At 44.3% G+C, this 12,523-nt stretch overlaps 1 protein-coding gene across 10 annotated transcripts in view; it reads right to left on the bottom strand.

Annotated features, from left to right (window-relative positions):
• Window positions 1-12,523, bottom strand: part of cep170.L (centrosomal protein 170kDa L homeolog) — a 157,299-nt gene that overhangs the window by 64,733 nt on the left and 80,043 nt on the right. The gene's annotated exons all lie outside the window — the stretch shown is intronic.

Raw genomic sequence — 12,523 nt, 5'->3', positions numbered from 1 at the left:
TTGGCTGACTCCATGAACAATGAATTTGGTGTATCCTTATTACATATTAGTATTTTTGTTCCAATAATTTAGCGGCAACTGCTTGGCCTTATGCACCAATCTGACCTAGGGTTGCCACCCGTCCCATTTTGAACAGCGCAGCCCGGTTTTCAGAAGGGCTGCCCGGGCCAAGACAGTCTGCCTGGTTTTCCAAATAAGGAAAACTTGGCAGGATCCCCCTTGATTGACATGGCATAGCCAATCAATGAAGGCCACATCATAGCATCACCCCGCCCAGTCACCAACCTGCCCCGTTGCATCATTTACCCGCCCCTGTGATTGAACTGCCCTGCCTCTTCCCAGAATCGTGAGCCACAGAAAAGTGGCAACCCTAATCTAACCTGCACCTTTACTGAATGCAAAGTGATAAGAGTCTATATTGCCTCCCTGTCACTGCACACAGCGTTGTATTTAGGTCTGGTTCCACCCTAGGCACCAGCCTGAAGGCTACCCCCTAAGCTAGCGAGCTGCACATGCATAAAGTTGCATATGACGTCACTTGTGAACACAGCGTGCACCAAAGTCCTAGGTACCACTCACCCCCCCACCCCGTTGCTGAACACGTCAGAGATATGCAACTTGTGACATAAGCCTATTGCCATCTGGTTCTGTTTGGTGTTTGCCTTCCTTTGGATCAACTTGTTAAACCTGCTGGAAGAGTTGAAATTGCAAGAATATTTCCAGAGAAATACAAAAATAAAGATTAAGATGCAAATTACCTCATAATATCCCCATTAAACACCCTTTTAAAGCGGCTTCCCCATTATCTCTTCCCGCAGAAGTAAAAAATCACTGCAAGAAGGGCCATTCAGGGTTTAATTCTCTCCAATCACACCCTCTGTCCCAAAGCTGTCCATTCACAGCACTCTGCTTTGGAAGAACAAAGCACATCTGAAGTCATTGTGTTAGTATATTGCCAGCAAATTTGTAATACTGGCCCGGTTTTGACTGGTGTTTTACCAGCTAGTCCCAACCTACAATCTATATCCAGAGTGGACATTGAGTATTGAGTTGTGAACTGCAGTTTCTAGTACCAATATCTAATACAACTCAACAGCAAAATGTAGCGGAGCACCTCCCTTGAGTATTGATGTGAATGATGAAGCCTAACACCTTGCTCTGAATATTACACTGTAGGATGGAGCCTAGAAGCTTGGAGTGTTGAGTTGCATTATAATAAAACAGGCACCTTGCATTTAAAGGAACAGTAACACCAAAAAATTAAAGTGTTTTAAAGTAATGAAAATATCATGTACCATTGCCCTGCCCTGGTAAAACGTATTACTTTCATTTTTTTTGATGTTACTGTTCCTTTAATTAGCAAGTACTATATTAAAGGTTGTGGCATCTTTGGTTGTTTTAAGGCAGCAGTTATGGGTAGTTAAACCCATTATGTTTCTTCTAAAGGCAATTAAGTAAACAATTAGGTTTTAGTTGTTTTATTTGTTAATTTAAGGACAGGTCTTCAAAGGAAGAGTGAGATCATTAAAAATGTACTTACTAATTGCATTATATAAAATTCTGAAGTGTTATTATCAAGATGGAGCCAGCCCTGCAGATAATGCACAACTTAATTCCCCAATTGTCCCACTACATCAAAGGTCATACCCCCATATAAGCATACTTACAATGAAATCTCAATTTTGCATAACCTAATTTACTTTTTCCCTATAATCCTTGTCACTAACATAGTAAATACTGTAGTTCACAATAAAAGGGACTCCTATTGGGGTCTGAGCCGAATGCCGAGCCGATAGGCAGCACAATACGAGAAACGTTAGTTTCGTTAACAACTATACTGCGTGGCCCATTAGCCATCCCTTACCGTACTGGCAGCATTCCAGACGTCAGGGCCTCCATCAGAAATCATGGGGCCCCACACAACAACATTTTCTTGCCCCCCTCGCCATGCCCCCACCCACCAGTGCAAAGGTTACATGGACACCAAGGGGCCCGCATTGGTGGTTCAGGGGCCCTGCATGGGGATCAGGGGCCCGCATTGGTGGTTCAGGGGCCCTGCATGGGGATCAGGGGCCCGCATTGGTGGTTCAGGGGCCTGCATTGGTGGTTCAGGGGCCCTGCATTGGTGGTTCAGGGGCCCTGCATTGGTGGTTCAGGGGCCCTGCATTGGTGGTTCAGGGGCCCTGCATGCGGATCTGAGTGCCATCCCGCCAGCGATTTAGATTCTAGCTGGCGGGAAGGCTGTTCAGGGAGATTAGTCGCCTGAAGAAGAGGCGATTTGGCGACTGAATACAGGGAAACAACACAAGAGCAGCTTTATGTATCTTATTAACAGACACTGTGCCACTTGCCCACATTGATCCTACCTGTAAATGGTAAGCAAAGTCTTGTACACCACGAAAATAATTAAGGAGCTGGCTGTGTAGAAGATCGCAGAGAAAATGAGCCGAATCCTTCTGCCAGGCTGAACCGAATCTGAATTTGCATATGCAAATTAGGAGCGGGAAAGGAAATCGCGTGACTTTTTGTCACAAAACAAGGAAGTAAAAAAATATTTTCCCCTTCCCATCCCTAATTTGCATATGCAAATTAGGATTCGGATCGGTATGCGGCCGAATTATGCCTCTTTATAGGTCCCTGGTAAGGCCTCATCTGGAGTGTGCAGTGCAGTTTTGGACTCCAGTCCTTAAGAGGGATATAAATGAGCTGGAGAGAGTGCAGAGACGTGCAACTAAATTGGTTAGAGGGACGGAAGACTTAAATTATGAGGGTAGACTGTCAAGTTTGGGGTTGTTTTCTCTGGAAAAAAGGCACTTGCGAGGGGACATGATTACACTTTACAAGTACATTAGAGGACATTATAGACAAATAGCAGGGGACCTTTTTACCCATGAAGTGGATCACCGTACCAGAGGCCACCCCTTTAGACTAGAAGAAAAGAACTTTCATTTGAAGCAACGTAGGGGGTTCTTCACAGTCAGGACAGTGAGGTTGTGGAATGCACTGCTGGGTGATGTTGTGATGGCTGATTCAGTTAATGCCTTTAAGAATGGCTTGGATGATTTTTTGGACACATAATATCAAAGGCTATTGTGATACTAAGCTCTATAGTTAGTATAGGTATGGGTATATAGATTTTAATTAAAAGTAGGGAGGGGTGTGTGTATGGATGCTGGGTTCTCATTTGGAGGGGTTGAACTTGATGGACTTTGTCTTTTTTCAACCCAATTTAACTATGTAACTATGAATATTTCAAGATGGATTCAGGGGTTCGGCCAAATCAAAAATAGTGGATTCGGTGCATCCCTAGTATGAACTCTGAACTACATCCTTATGTGGACCTTTTCTACATCATTGTTACAGAGACACTTGGGGGAGTTACTACCCGACTGTGTACTCACTTGTTTTACCACCCTTCTATACATCTGAGACATGTAGTTGCACGTTCACAAAAAAGTGGCGTTTTTGCTTTTTTCTATTTTGGTTTAATTTATTAAGTAGGCTTGCTTTTTATAAAGGAGAAGTGCTTGGTTATATTGTTGTATTTTACTTTGTTCCATGCCCCAGCACTTCAGTGTATAGCCAGGATGAATCCCCTCCATCCACACAGGACATACTGGCTGCAATCGCTGCCTGTCAGTCCTTGATCACCTCCACTCTCACATCGAAGAGGTTAGTGCCCCTTGCTATCAAAATTGGAGCAAACCCCCAAATGAAAGTACTGCAAATGCAGAGATGGAAGAAAAATCTCGCTCTACACGGACATGCTAGCCTACCTGGCAGACCCAAGCTCTTATCTGAACTGGGAAAAGTTCTTTGTTTTCCCCATTGGCTCCATAGCCCAGAGGGACATGTCTTGTCACATGTATGTGGTGTTGGTGCAGCAGTTCCATGCAGTATTTACATGTGAGAGATGCCAGTGGGTGTTCATCTTAGAATCTGTACTGCAGACTCTAAGGGGGGAACTTGCATCACTGACGGAGGCAGCAAATGTGGGGGAGGAAAAGGAGGCTCGCAGATCAACCACTGAAGGGCCAGTGTCGAGGACATCGAAGGTAATTTGCTCTGAGATATCACCTGTGCCACAAGCAACTTAAGAAGGCAGGTTCGATGAGGGCAAAGGATAGTGGGCAAAGGAAGGGAAATGTGGGAGGATATTTTGTTGGGGGTACTGTTAAGGATAGGGAGGAACTCATATGTTCAGAATTAAATGTATGTTTACCGGACTGATAAAATGGGAGAGCTGGAGGTGCTTGCGCTAAAAGCATAATATGATGTGATTGGTGTGGCTGAAACATGGCTGAATGAGTTGCATGACTAGTCAGTTAATATCAGTGGCTATACTTTGTTTCGGAGGGACAGAGGCAATAGAAAAGGAGGAGGGGCATGTCTGTTTGTTTCGTAGGAATTTAAAGCTTATATAAAGGAGGAGCTGATGTTAGAAAATGATGGGGTGGAAGTCTTATGGGTGGAGCTCTTAACCGATTGTAAAGGATCCAGCAAATTAATTGTAGGAGTATGCTACAGACCCCCTAATCTAAGTGAGGAGGAGGAGGCTAAACTCATGATGCAAATAGAAAGGGCTGCTAGTTTGGGGAAAGTAATGATAATGGGGGATTTTAATTACCCAGACATTGACTGGAGCAACAGTACTACCAGGACAGTTAATGGGATAAACTTGTTGCATGACAATTTTATGTTGTTGTAGTTGTTGAGAAGCCAACCAGACAACATGCTATACTGGATCTAGTGCTCTCTAATGATCCAGAACCTATAGAAAATGTGCAAGCAATTAAACCCCTGGGTAATAGTGACCATAGCTCTCGGGAGCTATGTCTACTAGGAATCACTGAAGGACTATCTCTGAACTCCTATAAATGGTCATGCCTTCTGCAACTCCTACACTTTGCCAAAAAAGCCATCCTGATGACCTGGAAGGCAACAGAACCCCCAACTCTAAGAAAAAGCTCATCAATAGATTTATAGGTCAGGAAACTAGGAGACTTCTGAAAATAATAGATTATGCGGGGAGGGATCTTGGAGGGGAGGTGCAGTGGAGAGAGGTAAGGGTTAGTTCTATCATTAAGTGTTTGTTGAACCTTTATGTGTACTTAAAACTATTTTTGGATTTTACACGTTTGTTTGGAAGACTGTTCTTTGAGTGTCTGCTCTATACCAACACAGTTTGATCCGCACCCCTAGCTGAAGGCTTAGGGACGTACACCTGGACCTCATACTGTACTCAGTGAATTTGTCTTGGGTTCTTTTTCAACTCTTTAATTTTTTCCTGATTTTAAAAAAATTTTCCTGGTCTCATGAAATATAAAATGGGGCTTTTACTGTAGAACATTAAATGCCAAGCCTGAGTGTCAGGGCCCGAAGGCGCAGTTTGGAGTGCGGACCAAGGAGGAAGCAACTAGGCAAACACAGTTAGTGGTACATAGGGTTTAGGCAGAAGAATCGTCAGTTCAGGCAAGGGTCGGTCCAGGCAGCAAGATAACGTGGTCGTGATTACAGGCAGAGGTCGGTCCAGGCAGCAAGATATCAAAGTCGAGGTTTCAGGCAAAGGTCGAAGATCAAGGAATCAATAATAATAATAATAAGCACCCAGGAACTCAGGATAGAAGAACCTATACTCGGGCACTGGGAGAACCTTCTGGTGACCTTAAATAGAGAGTGGATTTTCGCGCCAAAACACGCTAGATGACGTCACAGAACGTGCGCCAGAATATGCGCCAGCGTCTGCACGTTTTGGATGCCAGTGTCTAAAGGATGCGCCAGCAGTTAATACGCTGCGCAAAAACGCCAGCGTAAATACGCTGCTCGAAAACGCCAGCATCACGCTGGCGTCTGACGGCCGCATGGCCTCTTCTGGGCGCCGCCATCTTGGACGCACCGAGGACGCCTTACAGTACCCCCTCCTCCACGAGGGGCCTCCGGACCACCAAGGCTGGGTTTCGAAGAAAATCTTCTATGAAATCTCCGAATTAGAAGAGGAGCATGAATGTCTGTTTGACCCAGGAACATTCTTCAGGGCCGAACCCCCTCCATTCCACTAAATACTGAAGAGAGCCCCATGACACCCGAGAATCCAAAATTTTCTCCACTTCAAACTCCTGATACAACAGATGCAGGAACTGGCGGAGAAGAAACATGACTAACAGCAGCCGGCTTGAGAAGAGAAACATGAAAGACATTCGGAATCTTTATCTCTGGGGTTAACTGAAGATGAACGGCCATAGGGTTAATGAGTTCAATAATGGGGAAAGGGCCAATGAATCTGGGTCCTAGCTTAGCAGATGGAATCTTAAGATGAATGTTCTTAGTAGAGAGCCACACCTTATCACCAAGAGCATACTGTGGAGGAAGTGAACGCTTCTTATCAACATAAAACTTTTGACTGGTGTTGAGGTGGGTAAGAAAAGACGTGCTTTTAAGGCTTTCAAGTTAGCTGGTACAGCCGAAACATTTATAAGGTACAAGGAGGCCAATAAATCATGCAAAGAAGCTATAAGGCAAGCTAAAATTGCTATAGAAAAGGATATTGCAGCAAGCAGTAAAAAAAATCCTAAATTATTTTTTAAATATGTCAATAGTAAAAAAATGAAACAGGAAGGGGTGGGACCCTTACTATCAGAGGGGGGTCAGCTGGTTGATGAAAACAAAATAAAAGCGCAGATTCTGAACTCGTATTTTTCATCTGTCTACACAAATGAAGAACCAGTAAGTGAAGGTTTCCTTCTTAACACTCCCAATTCTAGTAATACAACTAATGATGCATGGTTCACACATGAAGAAATTCAAAAGAGACTTGAACATGTTAAGATTAACAAAGGTCCAGGGCCAGATGGTATTCATCCCAGGGTAATTAGCGAGCTTAGCTCTGTGATTGCCAAACCTCTTTACTTAATTTTTCAGGATTCATTGAGATCTGGCATAGTGCCGAGAGACTGGCGAATTGCTAATGTGGTGCCTCTATTCAAAAAAGGATCCCGTTCTCAGCCTCAAAACTATAGGCCAGTTAGTCTGACGTCAGTATTAGGAAAGCTTTTCGAAGGGTTAATAAAGGATAAGATACTGGACTTCATAGCAAATCATAATACTATGAGTTTGTGCCAGCATGGTTTTATGCGTAATAGATCTTGCCAGACTAACTTAATTTCTTTTTACGAGAATGTAAGTAGAGACCTCGATTCTGGGATGGCAGTGGATGTGATTTACTTAGACTTTGCTAAAGCATTTGATACAGTGCCACACAAAAGGTTACTGGTTAAATTAAGGAATGTTGGCCTGGAACATAGTATTTGTACCTGGATAGAGAACTGGCTAAAAGATAGACTACAAAGAGTAGTGGTAAATGGAACATTTTCTAATTGGACCAGTGTTGTTAGTGGAGTACCGCAGGGCTCTGTACTAGGTCCCTTGCTTTTCAACTTGTTTATTAATGACCTGGAGGTGGGCATTGAAAGTACTGTTTCTATTTTTGCAGATGATACTAAATTGTGTAGAACTATAGGTTCCATGCAGGATGCTGCCACTTTGCAAAGTGATCTGTCTAAACTGGAAAACTGGGCAGCAAACTGGAAAATGAGGTTCAACGTTGATAAATGCAAGGTTATGCACTTTGGCAAAAATAATATAAATGCAAGTTATACACTAAATGGCAATGTGTTGGGAGTTTCCTTAAATGAAAAGGATCTAGGGGTCTTTGTAGATAACACGTTGTCTAATTCTGGGCAGTGTCATTCTGTGACTACTAAAGCAAATAAAGTTTTGTCTTGCATAAAAAAGGGCATTAACTCAAGGGATGAAAACATAATTATGCCTCTTTATAGGTCCCTGGTAAGGCCTCATCTGGAGTATGCAGTTCAGTTTTGGACTCCAGTCCTTAAGAGGGATATAAATGAGCTGGAGAGAGTGCAGAGACGTGCAACTAAATTGGTTAGAGGGACGGAAGACTTAAATTATGAGGGTAGACTGTCAAGGTTGGGGTTGTTTTCTCTGGAAAAAAGGCGCTTGCGAGGGGACATGATTACACTTTACAAGTACATTAGAGGACATTATAGACAAATGGCAGGGGACCTTTTTACCCATAAAGTGGATCACCGTACCAGAGGCCACCCCTTTAGACTAGAAGAAAAGAACTTTCATTTGAAGCAACGTAGAGGGTTCTTCACAGTCAGGACAGTGAGGTTGTGGAATGCACTGCCGGGTGATGTTGTGATGGCTGATTCAGTTAATGCCTTTAAGAATGGCTTGGATGATTTTTTGGACAGACATAATATCAAAGGCTATTGTGATACTAAACTCTATAGTTAGTATAGGTATGGGTATATAGAATTTTAATTAAAAGTAGGGAGGGGTGTGTGTATGGATGCTGGGTTTTCATTTGGAGGGGTTGAACTTGATGGACTTTGTCTTTTTTCAACCCAATTTAACTATGTAACTAACTATGTAACTCTTCTCTAGGTTGATCTTTGTGGCTTGCCAGATGGCGGACATATGGGAAACTTGGTCATTGGCAGCCGGTAGGGTGTTGCCCATAAACACAAAAAAAAGGAGATCTGTCAGAAGAGGCATGAAGAGAGTTGTTGTGAGCAAATTCGGCCCAAGGAAGTAAATCAGCCCAATCATCTTGGCATAAGGAAATATGGCATCTTAGAAACTGTTCAAGAGCTTGATTGACACGTTCAGAAGCTCCATTGGACTGAGGATGATAGGCAGAGGAAAAATGTAACGAAATATTGAGTTATTTGCATAAGGACCTCCAAAACTTGTAAATAAACTGTGAACCTCTGTCAGACACAATTTCTAAAGGAAAACCATTAAGGCGAAAAATGTGTTGAATGAAAAAATTATAAAGTTCCAAAGCAGAAGGTAATTTACGGAGAGGGATGAAGTGAGCCATCTTGCTGAACCTGTCAATTACCACCCAAATGACTGTACAACCACAGGAGGGAGGAAGGTCCACAATAAAGTCCATGGCCAAATGTGTCCAAGGCCGGGAAGGAATGGGTAGTGGTAAAAGTAATCCCTTGGGGGAGGTATGGCAGGTTTTAGATGCGGCACAAATGGAACAAGAAGACACAAATTCTTTAACATCTTTTCTGAAGAGATGGCCACCAAACAAGACGGGATAATAACTCGGTAGTCTTCTTGATCCCAGGATGGCCAGCTTGCTTGGAACTGTGTGATTGATGAAGAATAGATTGACGAAGATCCGGGGGAACAAAGTCCACACCAAGAGGTGTATCAGCAGGTGCAGAAGTTTGAGCAGACAAGATTTGAGACCCCATAGACGGAAGCAAAGCATCCACGATCTTTGCCGATGGAACAATTGGTTCTTCGTCCTTCAAAGAGGAGTCCACAGGAGAAAAACTTCTGGATAAGGCATCCGCCTTCTTGTTTCTGGAGCCAGGTCGGAAAGTAATGACAAAATTAAAACGAGAAAAGAACAAGGACCAACGAGCCTGTCTGGGGTTCAGACGTTTAAGGGTTTGAATGTATTCTAAGTTCTTATGGTCCGTAAAGATGGTCACAGGAACTGCAGAACCTTCAAGAAGATGTCTCCATTCTTCTAATGCTAACTTGACAGCCAGAAGTTCACGATTGCCAACGTCATAGTTGCTTTCTGGAGGAGAACATTTTTTAGAAAAGAAAGCACATGGATGAAGTTTCCCATCACAGAGTTGTCTTTGGGAGAGTACGGCTCCAGCACCTACATCAGAAGCATCAACTTCTATGAAGAAAGGTAGAAGTGGGTCAGGATGTCTTAGGACAGAAGCAGAAGAAAAGGACTTTTTCAAGGATTCAAAAGTTTCTTTGGCTTGAGAAGTCCAAACATCGGGTCTTCCACCTTTCCGGATGAGAGCCAAAATTGGAGAGATCCTAGACGAAAATCCTTTAATGAATTGTCTATAATAATTGGCAAAGCCAATGAACCTCTGTATAGCCTTGGTAGTAGTAGGTAAAGGCCACTCTTGAGTGGCAGAAATCTTGGCTGGGTCCATCTCAAAGCCTTCAGAGGAAATTATATAGCCCAAAAATGGAATTTTAGAAGTCTCAAAGGAACATTTTTCCAGCTTGGCAAATAAGGCATTCTTCCTTAGGCGAGAAAGAACCTCCCGAACATGGGTTCTATGTTCATCAAGATGTTTTGAAAAAATAAGAATATCGTCCAGGTAACGACTACATACAGCCCCAGCAGATCCCTGAAAATATTGCTGACGAACTCCTGGAAGACTGCGGGCGCGTTGCAGAGTCCAAAAGGCATGACCAGGTACTCGTAATGACTATCCCGAGTATTAAATGCAGTCTTCCATTCGTCGCCCTCCCGGATTCGGATTAAGTTGTATGCCCCTCTGAGATCCAACTTGGTGAAAATGCAAGCTCCTTTGAGTTGGTCAAAAAGTTCAGATATAAGGGGTAAAGGGTAACAATTTTTGGCAGTGATTTTATTAAGGCCCCGGTAATCGATACAAGGTCGAAGGCTACCATCTTTTTTCTCCACGAAGAAAAACCCAGCCCCAGCAGGAGAAGAAGAAGGGCGTATAAATCCACGCTGGAGGTTTTCTTGTATATATTCCTTCATGGCCTTAGTCTCCGTAGGGGAAAGAGGGTATGTTCTACCTCGAGGAGGCATGGTGCCAGGAAGAAGATCAATGGGGCAGTCGTAGGAACGGTGTGGAGGAAGGGTTTCTGCCGACTTTTTACAAAAAACATCACCAAAGTCCTGATATGCCAAGGGAAAAGAATGAAGGTTTATTGAAGAGCAAGATAATTTCAAAACTGCATTAGTGGGCAAACACTTTTGTCGACAAAATGGACTCCACTGTGAAATCTGATTTGCAGACCAATCGATGAGGGGATTGTGGAGCTGGAGCCAGGGCAAGCCTAGGACTACTGGTGTAGAAGGGCAATTAATAATAAGAAAAGAAAGTCTCTCCACATGTAGTGCCCCAATCATAACGGAAAGTTCTGGTGTGGCATGGGAGATAAAGGCTGTAGATAACAGTCTGTCATCAATCGCCAGAACATGAAGAGGAGACGTCAAAGGAAGTAGAGGAATGTTATGCCGAGCAGCAAACGCCTTGTCCAGGAAGATTTGCTTAGCCGAGACTTGAAGCTGTAGTGGAAGCAAAAAACGACGAGAAGGTTGATGAGGGAAAGGATCAATTCCGCCCAGGTGAGTCTCCCCAAACTTACCTAGGCGCGAAAGTTTCCCTGCTTCATGGGACAATTAAAGGCAAAGTGAGCCTTGCCTCCGCAGTAGAGGCATAAGCCGGCCGTACATCTGCGTAACTTTTCCTCTTCGGATAAGCGAGCTCCACCGATCTGCATGGGTTCTTCAGTAGAAGCAGAAGTCGGGGCGGTCGTAGCGGGAACAGGGGTAGTAGGAAGGAACGGTCTCTGGAATCGAGGAGCCAGGGGAGGAAGACATTTCTTGCTTCTCTCTCTGTCGGACAGATGCTTGCGTATCCTGGTATCAACTTTGATGGAAAGAGTGATGAGGTCTTCCAATTGCTCCGGAAGATCCCTGAATACCAGGTCGTCCTTTAGGCGAGTAGAGAGACCCTGGTAAAAAACCGCATGGTAGGAATCATTATTCCAATTTGTCTCTGCTTCTAAAGTGCGAAGGTCAATGGCATATTCGCTGACGCTGCGACTCACTTGGCGAATCTGCAGCAGACGGGAAGCAGCGGTGGGTACTCAGCCAGGTGCATCAAAAACCTTGCAAAAGTACTGGAGAAACAGCTCGACATCATGAGTAAGAGGAGAATTCTTCTCCCACAAGGGGGACGCCCACTCCAAAGCCTTCCCTTGGAGACGAGTTATTACGAACCCCACTTTAGCCCTCTCGGAAGGATATTGTGAAGGCTGGAGCTCGAACTGGATTTGGCATTAGTTTACAAATCCACGACAGGCCTGCGGATCTCCATGGTAGAGTGGAGGAGCTGGAACCTTAGGCTCTGAACCATGAGAAGGTGAAGCGCTGACCACCGGAAGAGGAGCAGCTGCGGCAGCTGGAGGAGTAATAGACAATTTTTCTAAGATGGCCTCCAGCGCCTGACCAAAAAGGACCTGCTGAGCTTCATAGGATTCCATGCGCGTAGCCAGTCCACTGAATGCTCTTCCGAAGTCCGGAGGAGCCGAAGCTTCCTCAGAAGGGTCCATGGCCCGAGTATACTGTCCGGGCCCGAAGGCGCAGTTTGGAGTGTGGACCAAGGAGGAAGCAACTAGGCAAACACAGTTCGTGGTACAAAGGGTTTAGGCAGAAGAATCGTCAGTTCAGGCAAGGGTCGGTCCAGGCAGCAAGATAATGTGGTCGTGATTACAAGGTCGAAGATCAAGGAATCAATAATAATAATAAGCACCCAGGAACTCAGGATAGAAGAACCTATACACGGGCACTGGGAGAACCTTCTGGCGACCTTAAATAGGTGGAGGTGGATTTTCGCGCCATAACGCACTAGATGACGTCACAGAACGTGCGCCAGAATATGCGCCAGCGTCTGCACGTTTT

Source organism: Xenopus laevis, chromosome 5L (assembly GCF_017654675.1).
Source record: "Xenopus laevis strain J_2021 chromosome 5L, Xenopus_laevis_v10.1, whole genome shotgun sequence".
Lineage (NCBI taxonomy): Eukaryota > Metazoa > Chordata > Amphibia > Anura > Pipidae > Xenopus > Xenopus laevis.
This window is presented reverse-complemented; position numbering and strand designations above follow the sequence as displayed.